The sequence below is a fragment of the Haliotis cracherodii genome, unplaced genomic scaffold (genome assembly GCF_022045235.1).
Source record: "Haliotis cracherodii isolate W230 unplaced genomic scaffold, xgHalCrac1.p SCAF_8, whole genome shotgun sequence".
NCBI lineage: Eukaryota > Metazoa > Mollusca > Gastropoda > Lepetellida > Haliotidae > Haliotis > Haliotis cracherodii.
In genome coordinates this window covers 25,512,773-25,533,021 of record NW_027266341.1, presented here as the reverse complement: position 1 = coordinate 25,533,021, position 20,249 = coordinate 25,512,773, and the positions used below count along the sequence as shown (strand labels likewise).

At 39.5% G+C, this 20,249-nt stretch overlaps 1 protein-coding gene across 1 annotated transcript in view; it reads left to right on the top strand.

The window, feature by feature from the left end:
* Positions 1 to 13,171: 13,171 nt before the first annotated feature.
* Positions 13,172 to 20,249, top strand: part of LOC139450635 (alpha-1,3-mannosyl-glycoprotein 4-beta-N-acetylglucosaminyltransferase B-like) — a 58,292-nt gene continuing 51,214 nt past the window's right edge. The window contains exon 1 of the mRNA XM_071232421.1: positions 13,172 to 13,362. The gene's annotated coding sequence lies outside the window, so the exon portion shown is untranslated. The remainder of the gene's footprint in view (positions 13,363 to 20,249) is intronic.

Genomic DNA, 20,249 nt, shown 5'->3' with positions numbered 1-20,249 from the left:
GAGGTGCAGGCCAGGCACTGGAACGAACTAATCGGAGCTGCTGCCTGGCGAACCAACCAGGAAGTAGGGTGTCAGTGTCTCTCCTATAAAACAAGAGAACAAGCATTCGAGTGGATCAGTGTCACTTGTAAAAAAGAAAATAATCATCAGCAGCAGCAACAACAAAATGGAAAAGAAATCAGAAAACTGGGATCTTGAGATCATTTCAGTGATACAGCCTTTGTCCCTGTGTAAAGGGTACCACTCGGAGTTGAAGAAGAAGAAAGAAGAAACATCACCAGCATTGTCTCCTCCATGGCAATGTGGCAGGTGTCAAGGGTACCTGCCAGTGTATGCCCTTGGCACAAGGGCACGGGATGACACTTTCCAGTGCGTCTATTGCAATACTATCTTGAAGGATACCTACATGAGACGTTTAACGCACTCAAGTAAGTGTCCTGTGAGACGCCAGATGACAGCCCACCCGTGCCTTTGTACCGTTGCGTGTACGTGCATGTGAAGAAGTGATCTTCCTCAAAACGGCCCTTTTCAGGGCCACCCATCTCTCCCGAAAGAACGCTTTCATCCTCATGAAGTGACGTCACAGAGGTCACGTGATCCTCTCGACTAATCAGAAGCCAGGAGCGGTTCTGTACCGATGCCCCCAACTACTCCTTTATACTACTTTATAATGTCAATTTATAGAGGTAAACACATTTGATGATACATCTGTATGTTTAAAGCAGATTTTGACAGCCCGGGCCAAGTCGGACCCAACACTTCAGACAGATTTTCTTAAGAAAATACAGTAAAAGTGTTTGACTTTAACGGATCGGTTTTCTTTCAATGCCACGTGCTGTGACACTACAAAGTAGTATATAGGTAGATATAATACGAATCTATAGATGTAAACACATTTGATGATACATCTGTATGTTTAAAGTTGATTTTGACAGCCCAGTCCAAGTCGGACCCAACACAAGCCAAACACTTCTGATAGACTATTTTGAGGATGTTGAGAATGTGGAATGAAAAGGGCTTCATTTTAAGCACCTTGTTTTCTTTAGATATCTGAGACACTATGAAGTGGAATATGGGTAGATGTAATACTAATCTATGGATCTGAACCCATGGCATGATAAATATATGAGGTTTAAGTTGATTTTGACAGCCCGGGCAAAACATGAGACAGATTTTCTTGAGAAAATACAGTAAAAGTGCTTGACTTTAACGGATCCGTTTCCTTTAAATGCAGTGTTCTGTGACATTATAAAGCTATTCCATATAAGTAAAGACATTTGATCATACATCTGTGAGTTTAAACTTGATTTTGACAGCCAGGGCCAAGTCGGACCGAGCACAGACCAATCACTTCTAAAAAAGAACGTTGAGAATGTAGACGGAAAAGGGCTTCCCTTTGAGCACCGTGTTTTCTTTAACTACTGCAATATGAGACACTAAAGTGATATATAGATAGATATAATACTAGCCTTTAGGTGTAAAGAATGTTCAGTAACTTTTGAAGTGCTAGGACAGTTATTTACACGTGTCGTGTCAGCCCTATGACATTCGAAGAGTATCCACTTCCAGAAAACATCCTGTGTTGGTTTAACATGAATTAGCAAAGGCTAATTAGGCATGCCCAACACGTTAATTAATGAAAGAATAGTAGTCAATATACTGTCATTTCCTGCCCAGGACATCACACCCCTACACGCTAAGGTTGGTGAGATACCTTCTCATCAAAGAAAACACAGTCAAGACACTAACTTTTCTACGAGGACTCACGGTATGTAGTCATAGTTATCAATTTATTACATTGTTGAAGATGCATTTTGATTCAAACTCAATCAAATGAGAAAAAAACTATACATGGTTATAGTGGTTAAAACGTTCGCTCGTCACGCCGAAGACCCGGATTCGATTCCCGACGTATACTAGGTACAATGTGTGAAGCCCATTTCTGGTGTCCCCCGCCGTGATATTGCTGGAATATTGCTAAAAGCCGCGTAAAAGCATACTCACTCACTCACAACAGTCGAGCATGGTCTTTCTACCAAGATTTCAAAGAGCGTCGTAAGACTCCAGGGGCCACTTGAACAATGCGATCTAATTGCTACGACATATGTTAAGATATGGGACATACAATCATCTTAGCACTAATATCACTTTGTGCAGGTGGGCCCTGCTGCGGAGTTCTTTGGTTAAGGTTACGAGATTCGAAGCCTCAAAACGTTTTATGGTAGACATGTGGAAGACTTGTCCAAACATGACACATCAGTGACAAAAATGATGTCCGATGCGATTCCCTATTTTCACTTGTACCATATGTTCCCGTGTAGTTGTTTTTCAGGTGAACAATTGACTTGCCCATGCATGTGTGTGTGTGTGTGTGTGTGTGTGTGTGTGTGTGTGTGTGTTAGTGTGTTAGTGTGTGTGTGTGTGTTAGTGTGTGTGTGTGTGTGTGTTAGTTAGTTAGTGTGTGTGTGTGTGTGTGTGTGTGTTAGTGTGTGTGTTAGTGTTAGTGTTAGTGTGTGTGTGTGTGTGTGTGTGTGTGTGTGTGTGTGTGTGTGTGTGTGTGTGTGTGTGTGTGTGTGTGTGTGTGACGGGTGCCACAGGTGTGGCAAGATACTCTCACCTTTTTGCGAACGACTGCTATCATCGTTATTTGATAATGATTCATAAACACATGCTCATGGTAGTCGGAATCGTACAATCGAATCTGCTTTATGCAGATATTTCTATTGGTTATGTAAAGGGTTTTGTCGCTATATTAATATTAATGTTAATATCAATATTAATATTATATAAAAAATGCAACAAAGAGGGTTTGGGTGATCTTGGCACACTCAGGCTGGTTAGGTTCATCATCAGCTCAGGGCCCTTCCCCACTTTACACGCAGCCTAGACAGCAAATGGGACTTCTCCCAGGAAGCGCTGCCTAATCATACCCATCCAGAACTTTTCGGAGAATGTGAAGACACCCCTACCTACACTGCAGCCTTCTGCATTACCCAGATTGACCAATGGGTTGTAATCCTGGTAGCAAACATGGGTACTCTCCCAATGTCAGTCAACAGATTGGGAGGTACCAAACCTAAGGAACCGAGAACAATGGGGAGTCGGACAACTTGGTACTTGGAATGCAAGCGTGACATTTCTAAAGCGAGGTCGGCATATTTGCCATGTTTTTCCTCAATTATTATTATGATGATGATGATGATGATGATGATGATGATGATGATGATGATGATGTGGGAATGTATTTATTTCTTTTCTTTTTTTATTTCCACGACACGGTATGGAGGTCCTGAATAAAGTTCCAGTCACGCAACTCATTAGAGTTATGTTCGTTCACCTGAACATCTGGCTTTTAATGTATATCTATCGTGATGGAGAGCCAACACAAATCGAACACTTGCAGTACTCTGACACTGTGTACAATCAATAATTTAGAGACGAGGAGGAGGCCTATCTCTCGCCCGGGAAACCAAGGGCCAGCTTGCACAAAGCAACCTTAGCGCTATATCCCACATCCCATACTTTAACATTAATGTGCAGAGCGAGGATTGCAAGTTGGTTTGCATTGTGTAGATTCGTTCCAGAACATCTTGGAAGCAATCATGAACGTATCTGCAATGTATACGGAAGAGTGACGTTGTTATGGAGCTTCATCTTCAAATTATACTTCACATGATTAGTGATGTAGATATTGTGATTGTCCGGCTGCGGTCTGAATAGTATCAGGTGGCCCACCACCTCCTACAGGTTATCACCGCCAGTGTATCAAAATAACCAAGAAACCTTAGAATTAAACAGTATCATATATATCCCCATAGGTATACCCGTGAAGATCCGGGGTAGAATAGGTCTTCAGCAACCAATGCGACTATGCTTGTCGTAAGTGATGTTACCGGGTTACCGTCACTATCACATTCGCACAAAACGGGGTTAATTAAAGCGTTCGCACGTCATGCTGAAGACCAGGGTTCGATTCCCAACATGGGTACAATGTGTACATCCATTACTGGGGCTAAAAGTGGCGTAAAACCATATTCACTCACTCACTCGCACACAACACTCCGGAAGCAGTTATGATCCTGCAATGTTCTATATTCTATATACTAGATCTAGCTTCTATTAGCCATAACAATGCCTTTTCTCAAATTTGGTTGTTAAGTTGCGTCCGGATATGTCGTTATATTAGCTATTACACCTGGTGTTATCACTAGTTCATTGATGCTAATTCACACATGCTCATGATATAGACGAATCGTACAATGAACTCTGCTTTTGGCAGAGAATTCTTATGAATGTTTTTGTTTACAATAAAGTGAAATAGTGCTACTCCACGGAACGTATTGTAACTTTAGTGTTTAAATATTAGCGTTATTGTTCCGAAAATGCACCCGCCCTTTAGAAAATAAATTACTACATCGAACATAAATCCCCTTAAAGCCCCGAAATGATTTTTGAGCGAAAACCTATGAAAAGTTTATTATCATTAAATTATGATAATTTAGCAACTCTGATTTAATGGAGTCACAGACGTCTTGTCAAGTTTACTGCAAAGTGACGGATAATTTGCTGAATAATGTAATTTCAATCAAAATATGTGCATCTGAACATCATCGTTAAAGTCTAATTAGTGTATGATACCTCAATAGAATTGATCAATCATTAATCAATAAGGCTTACGCAGAATGGATATTCCGAAAGACTCTAACCAATATAAGCAAATAATGACTTGATAGTGCCCTAATGTTTACGTATCCTGGCTGGGAATACCCATTGATCAATACAGCAATATTCCAGCTTTATGACGGCGGACTGAAAAATAATCAAGTCTGGACCAGACAATCCAGTGATTGAAATCATGCGCATCGATCCACGCAATTGGGATACGATGACATGCATCAACCACCAGACCACCCGACCACCCGATCCCGTTAGTCACCTCTTACGACAAGCATAGTCGCCTTTTACGGCAATCATTGGTTGCTGAAGACCTATTCTACCCCGGATCTTCACGGGTATACCTATGGAGATATATATGATACTGTTTAATTCTAAGGTTTCTTGGTTATTTTGATACATTAACATCCGTACACGAGTGGATACTGCACCATCATCATGACAGACATGCGACAATGTGTAGGTTGTGGTGGGAACTATTGGACTATGTGAAGGATTAGGTTTTGAGGAGGACTTGTGTCGCCGTTTTATGGCATTTTTGTACGGTATGATTGTAACTCTGTTAAGAAATGTCCACCTTTATACTATGAAAAACCGACGCTGGTTTATTGTTGCATTTGAAATTAACTTCTAATGTAACTGTAATCTCTCTAGATTTGTTAAAAATGGATTGGCGGATTGGTGCAAAACCTCATGAATAATATTTTACTCGCTACACAACCGCTGCATGTACAACGTAGAGTAATTGACAACTTGGTCGCTTCCAAAAAATGTAGTTTGTCTCATCCTGGTACAGTGAAGGATGAAAAACACACCAAGGTATGTAGTCTTTTAAGAGTCAGGGCTGGTGCAACCGGACGTACAGTTTTAAATGGAATATATGTTATGCCACACACAACGTCAATAAAGTGCACAAGTTGTAATTCTGGTGCCCTCCTGTACCTTATACATTGTTATTAACGGACACTTTTCGCACGATACATATAGAAGAAGCATATACTCAAACCATCGGAACTGGATATTTGGATAAACACAATGTCACTTCATGTGACCACATCCGTGACAAAGAGGGAAAGAGCGATTATAAATGACCTTGCCAATATCTGCCTCTGGGAAGATATATAAATTTAAAGTACCCGACATCACAATGGCCGCCAAGTATTAGTTGGTTGACTGGTTGGTTGGTTTGTTGTTTTACGCCGCACTCAGCAATATTCCAGCTATATGACGGCGGACTGTAAATAATCCAGTCTGGACCAGACAATCCAGTGATTAAAATCATGAGCATCGATCCACGGAATAGGGATCGATGACATGTATCAACCAAGTCAGCGAGTCTGACCACCCGATCATGTTAGTCGCCTTTTACGACAAGCATAGTCGCTTTTTACGGCAAGCATGGGTTGCTGAAGACCTATTCTACCCGGAATCTTCACGGATAATTGAGACACAATTATGACTTTCATGTATCATATGTAATGATGGAGTAGTCAGATACAGTAGTTGCAAAACTTTGTAATGTTTCTGTTTGAAATTGATATATCCTTAAAATATGACTTGATGCATGAGCAGCATTATGCACTGGTGTTTATTCACAATGTAAGCTGTGAAGTTCCCGGTTAGAATTGGTCTTCAGCAACCTATGCTTATCATATGAGGCGACTGGCAGGATTGGTTGCTCAGACTCACTGACTTTATTAATGCATGACAACATATCCCAATTGCTGAAGACCTATAAGTAAGAGTAAAATAAGTAAAAAGAAAAACAGCTCATAATTTTGTGCAATTAAAAAACTCCATCTGCTTGGAAAAAAGTAACTCCGCCCCAATAAAAAGTCTTAACAGCAACATGGCCATCTTCATTAATACAGCGTGTTTCGTGAGCAAAGACATAATCTTTGACAGAGAAAAATCCCCATGAGAGACAATATGTCTGTAACCCTTATTTATTGATAATCATTTCAAATCTTCCAATTCAAGAGACCATATTCTGCGAGTCACCGTCTTGTATCCGTGGACAAGGTCTTTTGACTCCGCTTGTCCCACTGCGATATGACTGAAACAGTTGTTGACTGTGATGTGAAATGAACATTAAGCACCATTTACCCTTACTTGGAAGAAAATACAACATAAACATATATATAAATAAAAATAGATTATTGCAATAGGCTTAACTGGCGATCAAAGGAAGCGCTACCAACCAACATAATTTGTTCCTAAAAAGACAGAACAGGACCATTGCATGGGCACCCATTCGGTCAAAAAATACAAAGTTGAAATAAAGGACAAAAGTACGTCCTTTTTACGTTAGTTCCACATTGACAAAGCAAAATAATGACAGATGGTCATCTGTGGAGTTAATATCACTTCTTGCCGTTTGTTATTCTCTCTAAAATGTTTCGTTATATACTGTAAATTTCTCATTTAACTCGTCACTCGAAAGAGCCATATTTTAACTTGACTTGAATTCTTTCGCTTCCAACAGCGGTCTCCAAGTTTTCAAGAATATTTTTGTTAAAATTGATTTTGTATATAATCATATCTAAATGCATGATACAGAATTTTCGTGACCCTAATTTTTTTAATACTTTTGTTTATATTTTTAAAGATTTTTTAAGAAACTATATACTTTTTTAGTCGCAAATCAGAGACCATATAATTATTCTATTACATAGTCTCAGCGCAAATACAAGGGATGGTGAACCGTCCCTGGGTAGAAAGTAGTGAGAATTTACCTATCAATGTTTTACATTTGTAATGAAATAATTTAATTTTCTAGTAGACAACTACACAAAAAGTATATTATAAACAGGATATACCATGTGTCTCGTGAAATATCATGTTTCTCTCATCTCGTGACGTGGGAAAAGGAGATGAAAATATATCTTTCCCTCCCCCCCCCCCCCGTCACTCATAAAGATCATATGTGCCCTAGGGTTACATCACGTCACGACACAACAGTGTATTGCTGACGTCAATCGAATCATATTGTGACGTCACACTGGAAACGACGTCAAGGCTGAAGATTGTTCGACAAATTGTGGTTCCGCTGCTGTTGCGACTTTCTGCACTTGTAGGTAAACACTCAAATTCTGTATGAAGACATCTTTTTCGGTAATAGATAGAACATTATATTCGTGTGAACACTCACATAATATCTTCTATACATTGCGCTCGCAAGGCACGGGATTTACCACGTTATTCTCACTCAGAGATGTTAAATGTTAAATTTCATGGCTGATTGTGTAAATTTTACCGCAAATATTAAACCGATTTGAAAAAGAGACATCTAAGTGTTAACTGAGATTGTGTTTTGCGTACAAAACAGCAAATTTTGACACACCGACAAAAGAACTGTGCGGCAATTTGTCCATTTGCATATATATGCTAGCTATTTTCCCTATTAAATGCGCAGATATATTTGACTAGCACAGCGTTCGTTTTCACACCTGATCGATTTATTTCACTTGATTTTATCCAGACCATTTGTACAAGTCACAAAGACAAGTTTTTCATATGGATTTTAAAATGTATGCGTATTTCAGTGATGTATGTATCGCAGCTGTGTGTGAAATATACTGAACCGTAAAAAAAACCCGTCACCATGGATAGATTTATGAGAAACCTTATTTGTCCAAACACTGTAAACATACTTTGACACATATTAAAAAGATGAAACTTGGCAAAACTGATCAACAAGGTTGAAATTAAAGTTTGATGTTCTGAAAGTGAAACACAACACTAGTCTCTGGGAAAATGGCATCACAAGTCAGTATATCGTGTGTCCGCCATGTGCATTGATGATTGTCGTGCAGCGTCGATACATGGAATAGATGAGGCGGTTGATGAAGGCCATGGGCACTTGAGCCCACACTCTGGGGAACGCCTGACGCAGTTCAGCTGCAGATGTCGGTCTTGGTCGGACGTCATTCAGCCGTCTTTGAATCTCGTCCCACAGGTGCTCAATGGGATTTTAAATTGGGACCGAGGGCAGACCACTGCATGGTTCTGATGCCATTCTACTGGAGGAAGTCTCTTGTTGCTCTCGCAGTGTAGGCGTTATCATGTTGAAACTCGTGGTTGCGGCGACGTGCCAAATGAGGCATGGCGTGTGTGCTCAAGATTTGATCGATGTACCGAACTGCCGTGACACCATTGCCTCTCCGTGGACCGATGTTCTGGAAGACCACAGGGCCGACTCCCTGTGCAAGACCAATTCCACCTCACACCATGATTATCGGACCACCCCACGAGTCTCTCTCAACAGCACAAGCATCCGAATAACGTTCCTCGCGGAGTCACCAAACCCTCTCTGTCATCTGCTGTCGAATTACAGTAACGGCTCTCGTCTGAGAAGAGGACTCTTCTCAACTGCTGGTGGCGCCAATGCTGGTGCTTTGTTGCCCACTGAAGACGGTCCCGTCGATGACGTGGAGTCAGAATGGGTCCTCGGTGTGGCCTGTGACAGTGGAGGTGTCTGCTCGTCAATCGTCGACGTACGGTGTTCGCACTAATGTGTCCCTGGTGTGTCCCCACGGTGTGTCCCCATGGTCTGTCGAGCAGTTTCCGCAGCAGTAACAAAACGATCTTGAAGATGCTGTCGTACAATCTGACGATCCTGACGATCCTGACGATCCTGACGTCGGGTGGTGACCCTTGGTCTTCCACTAGGTGGTCGGTCATCTGTAGTGTTGGTGGTTTGGTACCGTTGCTGGAGCCTGTTTATGGTCCTCACGTGGACTTGAAATGCATTGGCTACTTGCCGGGCGGTTTGTCCAGCTTGCAGTCGTCCAAGGGCTTGGTGTCGCTGATTTCTTGTGAATATTGTCATGTGGTAGCAATTCAATAACCAATGAATGTTATCCGATCTGGGTGGATTTTTATAGGGCAAGAAATGGGGGAACCCATGTGCATTTCAATTTGCACGGAACTCACGTGCATCGGGTTACCATGGCCGTTGCCGTGATGCGTTTGGGCGATCGCTTTTATTGTCATCTGCTTTGTTTTTTTATCATCTAATTTCATTTTTCCGGACAAGGTAATGTTAAATTTTAGAAACTTTGACAAAAATTATCCAGATATTTAAATGACAACTTTCGTCACGCCAAAGACCCGGGTTCGATTCCCGACATGGGTACAATGTGTGAAGCCCATTTCTGGTGTCCCCCGCCGTGATATTGCTGTAATATTGCTAAAAGCGGCGTAAACCCAAACTCACTCACTCACTCACATGTGACGTCTTTTGTTTGCGTGTTGTTCCTTAGTATTGGTTTTTTTAATCCTCAGTTCATTATTCGAATGTAAAAAATGACCTTTATTTCTATCATTCATTCTTTATTCCCAACATTTGACTATTATTGCATACTTCAATGTAAAGCGAGATTTTTGTATTGTCAAAAAATAAGAATTAACAACATCATTACAAGGTATGTCATGAGAATCAAGTTGGCTTAAAATGTCCAGTTTGAGATGCATCAGTTGTGAGAATGAAGGGTTTGTTTTGGTCGGGATATACAAGGATGGATCTGTTGTTAGGGCTTGCTATAGGTTTTCGGTCGCCTGTTGGCAATTGTTGGACCATTCGAAAGACGCGTCTTTTTTCCGAAGGTTTTGTAAAGGAGAGGCGGTGCCAGAAAAGTTTGCAAAACATTTGCGATGATACGGGATAAACCTAAGAAATAACGCATATAATGAACATTTTTAGGGAGTGGGATCTGTGAGACTGATTCTGTTTGTGAAGGGTCGACATGGATGCTATCTTTGTTGAAGATATGCCCTACGTATGGGTGAGTGAGTATGGTTTTACGCCGCTTTTAGCAGTATTCCAGCAATATCACGGCGGGGGACACCAGAAATGGGCTTCACACATTGTACCCATGTCGGAAATCGAACCCGGGTCTTCGGTGTGACGAGCCAACGCTTTAACCACTAGGCTACCCTACGTATGATTTTAGGGGGGACGCTGAACGCTGAATCTACCGTTTATCCCTAGGGCTTTCCATAAATGTCAATTAACATCTCCTTTAGTCGACGGATCTTACGTATGGACTTTTATTACATAACAAAATGCTTTATTACACTACAATTTCATTGTTCTGTTTTAAAATCTCCTATATCTGTACAGTTTTTTTAATGTTTTTGTGAACAGTGAGAATATTTTAACATTCAATCCAAAGGTTGAATTTGAAATATGCCATAAAAAGGAAGAAGAGAAGGAAAAAACTCAGCCCCTAAAACTGAAGAAGAAGAAAAACATGACTTTGCTGAGATCATATTCATAACATATCATACATTCTGATACATGTAAGTCACATTCGCATATCACAGTAAATGTCCTAATACAGAAGCGTGGTTGTACTTTAAAGTCAAATGCCACGACAGGTTCATAAGTCCACATATTGCCCCAAACATTACCATTATGCTATTCAACACAAAACATACTTAGTGCGTACTAAATGTCATAACGGCACACCGATTAGTGGTCTGAGAAATGAAAACAATTCACAGATTCAAAGCTGCTGTCATTACGTCCATGTGAAGAATACAGAGGGTATGTTTGGAATAGGATCGTAAGTATCTTCAGTGCAAGTCTGATTGATCTTCATAGATCACGGGTAACCAATCAGTGTTAAAAATGCGTAAAACAAATATTGCCTCCAAGTTTAATTGGCTGTCCTTGTAGACGGTAGTCCAGTTTCTTGTTACGCTCAGTTGCGTTAGCGAGGAAATCGACTCACGACAGCCGAGAAGAAGCCAGAGATTATTGCCCCTTAAACGCCGGACTCAGCAACTTGCCACCTTTCTTACGGCGGTCTTTAAATATCCGAGTATGGACCAGACAAACCAGTGATTGATATTCTGATCTACGCCATTGTGATAAGATAACATCCATTAACCAGGGCATCGAGACTGACTACCCGATCCCGTGAGTCGCCTCTTACTAGACACACAAATACTGAGATCATAGATGCACGGTGTTGGCATCGTGGCTTTTGTGGATAAAATCGGCATGTTCATTTTCATAAAGCAATAAACACCACACCCATGCAAACTTTTCCTGTTTAATTGGCTTCAACTATGAGTTATCTGTCCATCATGTTGTGACAGTATTATCCTTCTGTTGTCATTACTTACTCATGTTATCCCACTCACGTATGCAATTGTTGTTATTGTTAATCGGGGCGGTCGGGTAGCCTAGTGGTTAAAGCGTTCGCTCGTCACGCCGAAAACCCGGGTTCGATTCCCGACATGGGTACAAAGTGTGAAGCCCATTTCTGGTGTCCCCCGCCGTGATATTGCTGGAATATTGCTAAAAGCGGCGTAAAACCATACTCACTCACTCAATCACTCACTGTTATTGTTAATCCTCCACCTACTTTACAAATTCTGTACAATGTTTTCTCATTCAGTCTTGCTTGACAACGGTATAAGGATCTATACCGAAACGCCGCCTTTACAGTATTAAAGAAGTTGTTGTCCATAAATTGTGTCTAGTTTGTTAACTTTGTTGACGGACAATAACAAACATACCAATTCGTAGAACCATCATAGAGTGACGTTCTAAGCGGTTATCGGGCGGTCGGGTAGCCTACGAAGTGGTAAACGTCTAAGACCTGCACCTATTCGGGCTTTCCTCCTACATTAAGCTAACAGGCCGCGATATAACTTGAATACTGTTAAAAGCGGCATTGAACCCAACTCACTTACTAACTCTTATCGGTTATCCATATGATGATGATGATGGGTGAGTATGGTTTTACGCCGCTTTTAGCAATATTCCAGCAATATCACGGCGGGGGACACCAGAAATGGGCTTCACACATTGTACCCATGTCGGGAATCGAACCCGGGTCTTCGGCGTGACGAGCGAACGCTTTAACCACTAAGCTACCCGACCGCCCCGTTATCCATATGAAGTCAGAAAACACCGACAGTAGTATGTCCCTACTTTAAGCGTGTCGCGCAGCTACTTCGTAAACCAACATGTAATGCGCACTTATAAAGAAAATTAAAGAAGCTTTGCATGGTTTTGTTCTATAAATCATGCACAACATATTATGCCAAGCGATGTGTCGAGAAACCCATGCTTGTCGTAAGAGGCTACTAACGGTACAGGTGGTCAGGCTCGCTGGTTGATTGCATGTCATCGCATCTCAATTGTGTGGATCGATGCTCATGATGTCAATCACTGGATTGTCTGGTCCAGATTCGATTACTTACAGACCGCCGTCACGTTGCTAGAAAACTGCTGAGTTCGGCCTAAAAGAACAAATAAAACTATGGATTGTTGAATATTGAACCACAACGATGATTACAGAAAACGATTTTTCTTTTCAGAAAATCTATACAATATGGTATTATTGTTACGCCCTCGTCACATCAAATAGAGTGTGGTGATCAGCTGGTGATGATCAATGGAAGAACGATAGTAAAGGAAGAATTATCTCCCCTATATAAAGCGGAAGCAGCTGATCAGCGCCGCCTATCTGTCGGAAAACAACCCGTGAGTGCAGACGGCAAAAATTCGGGCGAAAGTGTTTCAATGTTCTTGTGCCGATTGTTCTGAGCCAATGAAAATATAACCTAATGTTCGCTCATGCACAAGCCATGTGTTGCGAGAGATATACAGTATTAAAAGTTCAATAAGAAGGCGGCAACGACAGATTACAGGGATTTTCATGTGATTTGGTGAGTACGGTGTGATCATTACTACTCAATCTCAGTCGTCACTTCGACTGACCTAAAGACAAAAGTCGAGCCAGGAGACAAATGGATGCCCTTTGATAAGTTATCCTGAACAATGTGAGACGTTGTGTCATGCTCGCCGCAACCGTCGCATTATTCTTGTTTCGCAGTGTGATTTTCATCATTTTGTAACTATTTAAAATACTTTAGTATCGATTTTTATCTTTCTTTTCATTTTTCTTTTCTATATGTAATATCATGGTTATGTTAGCTAATCGTTTCTTTGCTACCTCAAAGGATTATGACAAGGAAAGTGGTAATATTGTATTTATAACATAGGTTTTCACATAATATCTGTGATATATCATCCTTGGCTGAAGTCAAATTGTCATACATTGTTTTACTTTTCCCTTTGATGTCACTATTTTTATAACATATATATAATATAACGTGTAACATATATATACAGAGTTATCATAATGTGAACACATGTTTTATTGCAGTGTTTAAGTATATTCTTCAGTTGTCAGTAAGCCAGAATGCTGCAGTTGTTGTGAAAAAAATGTACAGATGAGAGATACATGTGTCCAGTGTCAGGATCTTGAACAGTGAAAGAAATATTTTCCTCTACCACATTTCACATCATTGCCCTGTTGGGGACATGAGATAACTATTTATGTTGTGCCCATCTTGTGAGCTTGAGACACTAAATGTTTGCCCACAATTATTTCTTGTGTGTAATTTATATGTAGGGTAGTAGGATTTGTGAATACATACTTGACAATGGATGTATGTAAACAATTGATGGTCAATTGATGGTCATTCCTGGATTGCATCAGCGGAAATATACCATATCAATTATGTGAAACAACTGAGGGATCTTCTGAATACTAGGTAAATCATGTTAACCTGCACTTCATTTGATGGGGCCATATATATTTATGACCAGTATAGGTCCCCCATGCTTTTCTGTAAAAGTGTTCTCAATCACTAAGTAGACACAATTTATGGATAACAACTTCTTTAATACTGTAAAAAGCAACGTTTTGGTAAAGATCCTTACACCGTTGTCAAGCAGGACTGAATAAGGAACATTGTACAGAATATATATACATGTAGTGGGTGGGGGATTAACAGGAGGGGATTAACAATAACAACAATTGCATATATGAGTGGGATAACATGAGTAAGTAATGACAACAGAAGGATAATAATGTCACAACATGATGGACAGAGGGTATAGAGAGGATGTATAAGGATCTATACCGAAACGTCACTTTTGTTGTTGTTATGCATAAATTGTGTCTACTTTGTCGTCCGTCAACTTTTTAGTAATGCCTATCAAAACAATTCTCAATCACTGTTTTGTAACATGGGTCAAGTATGATAAATATCCTTTAGCATGTTTAGTGGGCTTTTTATTTCCTTTGATAATGGAAATTGCTTCTTTTTATTTCAGGTGTTGAGTTTTTAATGCATCATATCATGTGTAATATTCAGGGTTTTACCTTTGGGGTCAAGGGGACCCCCAATAATTTATTTCAAGGGTCCTTACAGGAAACATTAGGGTCCTGTTAAGTAATAAAATGGTGTAGTTTACTGTACCTTAAGATTTGATAATTACTTTAACTACAGGAACTTTTTTTGGTCAAGTTTGGGTACTATTAATGTAATGTGCACCCTTTGGGATGCATTTTATGCTTTTCTGTGTCCATTCTATAGATTTGTGCGTCATGGACACACATTTGTGCGTCATGTAGAACTCTCTTCACCCAGCAGTAAATGGGTACCTAGTGGGATAAAATGGTAATGTGACTTGAACCTAAGTTAACCTCAACCTTAGCTTGGATCAAATACTCTCCACTTTAAAACTAATTAACCGTTTTTAATTAAAAAAAGTGAGACCTGGGCCCACTTGCACAAAGCGATCTTAGCGCTAAAACTATTGTAAGCCTATGTTAAAGTATGGGAGTTACGATCATCTTAGCGCTAAGATAGCTTTGTGCAAGTAAGCCCTGGAGACTGTCCTGTGCGCATGTTTTGTGGTAAGGCCACCTCTTAAACGGGGTATTGGAGGCTCCATCCTATGTTGGTTGTGGTTGTTGGTTTGTTGGCGGTCCGTAAATAATCGAGTATGGACCAGACAATCCAGTGATTGATATCATGAGCATCGATCCACGCTATTGGGATCGATGACCTGCATCAACCAAGTCAGCGAGCCTGACCACCGGATCCCGTTAGTCGCCTTTTACGACAAGCATAGTCACCTTTTAAGGCAAACATGGCTTGCTGAAGACCTATTCTACCTCGGAATCTTCATGGGTATCCACCCTTTGTAGGCTATCAGGAATTGTATGAATAACATCAAAGGAAAAATGCTGCTCCAGGCACAAAAAATTTTTTTGAATTTTTTGTCTGCAAAGATGTTCATGATATCGCTCGATAAACAAAGAGTACAACCTTATACAGACTCTCATGGAAATTTGAGATGATGTTCAAAGTTTTTTGTGAAGGTCTGATGTTAACATCTTGTCTTGCTCCATGAAGAACATTATCTCCTCAAGCAACTTGTATAGATTTGCAGTGTTTAATCTTCTTGGTTACATGATGTATAATTAGGAAATTGAGTTGGCAATTACATTGCATCTTATCAGTATGATAACAACACTGCCATACCACATGTTCCTGCTGAAATTCAAAACTTGACTTTCTTCTTCTTGCACCTGAGGCATCCCAATGCACATGTGAAATAATTTCATGTAAAACATGATCATTAATGCTTCAACTTTGAAATAAATAGTCAAATAATCCATGTTTCACCAGATGGGCTATGGCAGGCCTGATGCTTGTCAAATCAACATGCTTATCATTCTTATGTAGACTGAAGTTTGCAAAAGTCCTTAAAATGAATCATTCATTTTCATATAAAATTTAAATAATTTTAAAAGATAAATAATTCATCATTGTTCTCCTCTGAATGCCCAGAGCTAAACCTTTATATGTTTTTCATGTTAATGACCCTGATGAAACTAGGACACAACATTCTGTTAAAAATGTGAATAGAGCTGTATTGTATCTGAAGACTGTTTGAAAAGAAGACAAAGAAGTCACGTTGTCATTCAAGACAATTTAATTGCAGTTAGTTCATCATCATAGGCAAGTCATGGCAGTTTGTCAACACAAGCCCACGGACAGCACATGGATGCATATAATTGTTGAATTGTTGGACCGGAAGCGTAACGGCAGACAAATGAAATTACACCGCATGACATATACACACCATCGGCAATAGGCGAACAGCCTTACTATTCTTATTATTATTGAACAGCATTCATTCATAACTTTATGACACTGTTGATGCTAAGATTATGAATTTTTGTTTTTATTAGCGTGATTATAGCTGTGTGTTTGCAAGTTTCTGATGCTACTACTCTTGCCATGGAATGACAGCAGACTTTTGAATCATCATGACTTTTGTAATGTTTTATTGTCAATTGATATGACAACATTGTGGTTCGTTAGAGCTTATCATGCCCAGGTGTCAATCATCACTTGTGTACAATGTGTGAAGCCCATGTCTGTTGTCTCTTGCTGTGATATTGTTGGAAATATTGGCATTTACTAAAAGCATCAAAAACAATACTCACTCACTCATTCAAATACCCTTATTGTTCTTATTTTCCTAAATTCTTAGGTATTTTGTAAAAGGGATTTATGTCTATGAGCCCACAAGCCCAATCACGTCTTTCATTGTCTTTGTCACAACATTTTAGACTGAGCCTACCACCATGACCAGGCTTGCTAGACCGAAAGACATTTTACTAGACTGGGGCTTTGACAAGTGGCTGAAGTCTCAGGCTGTAAATGTCATGGTACTCTGCTGGAATGACTGGTCTTCCTATACATGGTGTCATGGTAGTCAGCTGCAATGACTGGCCTTCCTTATAATGCCCGGTGTCAAGATAACCTGGAGGCATCTCCGGTCACACAAGGAGTCCCTTTCAGCTGTCAAACTGATGGTTGACATGGACATTTGACATACAGTGTTAAAATATTTCAATTGTATATCTGTGCTGTCATTGTGTCAAGAGTTCACATCTTAGTTAACCAAAACTTTTGCTAGAGACCAATGGCAGTAATTTTCCTTTGGTGGCATATCTTTTTATCTGTTATACAAGTAATCTAGGTGTGATGGTTGATTCAACATTCAGTTTGAGAAACCACGTGAATAACATCTGCAAAAACAGAAACCATCAGGTGGGAATTATCAGACAAATCAGTAGATATGTGGCCATAGGCTCAGTCAATGCATTTGTCACCTCAAGATCAGACAATTGTGACAGTCTCCTGCATGGCTTCAGTGTGTGCAAAATACAGCTGCCAGGCTCATCACACAATGAATGTGTGACCTCCTAACACCGGTCCTCAAAGACCTGAATTGGCTACCAGTGAGACAGAGAATCATGTCCAAGCTGCTGGTATTTGTCTACATTGTCTGGCTTCATAGTACCCCACAGCCTTGCAATGTTTTACCAACCTGACAGGCAATGTATAGGCATCATTTGTAAAAAAAGCTTTTTTTTTAAATATACGCTATGTACGAGTATATTCTTTACCTTCATTGGTCAGCCAAGGTACACTGTTGTTACATGATTGGAGCTAATGGCAAGATCACCAGTACTGGATTTGCCTTGTTTTGTACTTTCTGACAAGGATGATTGTAGACTGTAGATTGTAGTATGATAGACATGTATGGGTATGTAGATGTGGTAACTCCAGCTTCTGTTCCTTAGTTATGCCTTAAATGTTAATGGGGCGGTCGTGGTTAAAGCGTTCGCTTGTCATGCCGAAGACCTGGGTTCGATTCCTGACATGGGTATGATGTATAAGCCCATTTCTGGTGTCTTCAGATGTGATATTGCTGGAATATTGCTAAAAGCGTCATAGAACCTCACTCACTCTCTCACAATAAATCTTATATCAGTGCTGTTACTGTTCCTTAGCTCTAATATAAATTTTATATCAGTGTTGTTACTGTTCCTTAGCTGTACTATAAATCTTATATCAGTGTTGTTACTGTTCCTTAGCTGTACTATAAATCTTATATCAGAGCTGTTACTGTTCCTGAGCTGTACTATAAATCTTATATCAGTGTTACTGTTCCTAAGCTGTACTATAAATCTTATGTCAGAGCTGTTACTGTTCCTGAGCTGTACTATAAATCTTATATCAGAGCTGTTACTGTTCCTTAGCTGTACTATAAATCTGATATCATTGTTATTACTGTTCCTAAGCTGTACTATAAATCTTATATCAGTGCTGTTACTGTTCCTAAGCTGTACTATAAATCTTATATCAGTGCTGTTACTGTTCCTTATCTGTACTATAAATCTGATATCAGTGTTATTACTGTTCCTAAGCTGTACTATAAATCTTATATCAGTGCTGTTACTGCTCCTTAGCTGTACTATAAATCTTATATCAGTGCTGTTACTGTTCCTTAGCTGTACTATAAATCTTATATCAGTGCTGTTACTGTTCCTTAGCTGTACTATAAATCTGATATCATTGTTATTACTGTTCCTAAGCTGTACTATAAATCTTATTTCAGTGTTATTTCTGTTACTTAGCTGTACTATAAATCTTATATCAGAGCTGTTACTGTTCCTTAGCTGTACTAAAAATCTGATATCATTGTTATTACTGTTCCTAAGCTGTACTATAAATCTTATATCAGTGCTGTTACTGTTCCTAAGCTGTACGATAAATCTTATATCAGTGCTGTTACTGTTCCTTATCTGTACTATAAATCTGATATCAGTGTTATTACTGTTCCTAAGCTGTACTATAAATCTTATATCAGTGCTGTTACTGCTCCTTAGCTGTACTATAAATCTTATATCAGTGCTGTTACTGTTCCTAAGCTGTACGATAAATCTTATATCAGTGCTGTTACTGTTCCTTATCTGTACTATAAATCTGATATCAGTGTTATTACTGTTCCTAAGCTGTACTATAAATCTTATATCAGTGCTGTTACTGCTCCTTAGCTGTACTATAAATCTTATATCAGTGCTGTTACTGTTCCTTAGCTGTACTATAAATCTTATATCAGTGCTGTTACTGTTCCTTAGCTGTACTATAAATCTGATATCATTGTTATTACTGTTCCTAAGCTGTACTATAAATCTTATATCAGTGCTGTTACTGTTCCTTAGCTCTAATATAAATCTTATATCAGTGCTGTTACTGTTCCTAAGCTGTACTATAAATCTTATATCAGTGCTGTTACTGTTCCTTAGCTGTACTATAAATCTTATATCAGTGTTATTACTGTTCCTTAGCTGTACTATAAATCTTATATCAGTGCTGTTACTGTTCCTTAGCTGTACTATAAATCTTATATCAGTGTTGTTACTGTTCCTTAGCTGTACTATAAATCTTATATCAGTGCTGTTACTGTTCCTAAGCTGTACTATAAATCTTATATCAGTGCTGTTACTGTTCCTTAGCTGTACTATAAATCTTATATCAGTGCTGTTTATCTTGTTCCTTTATAGTATAAAATGTAACACTCAGAGAATTATCAGTCTCAATTGTCTTGAAACCGATTCCATTGGGTGTAAAACTAAAAGGCAAAATACCTGTAAGAATTCTGTGAAAGGATCACTGAATATCAGTGATGACACCAGGTGTTCATGAAATGGTAAGCATGCCCTGCCCTACCAGTGGTACCTGCAACTCGCACAGCTATGCCATAAGTGTAATGTTAGTGCAGGTTATGCTATGGAAGTTATCACAGTTAGATCAATGTTGGACATAATCGATCAGTTTAAAAGTGTTGGTTGATGAATAATATGTTACCGGTAATACTGACATAACGGAAGATA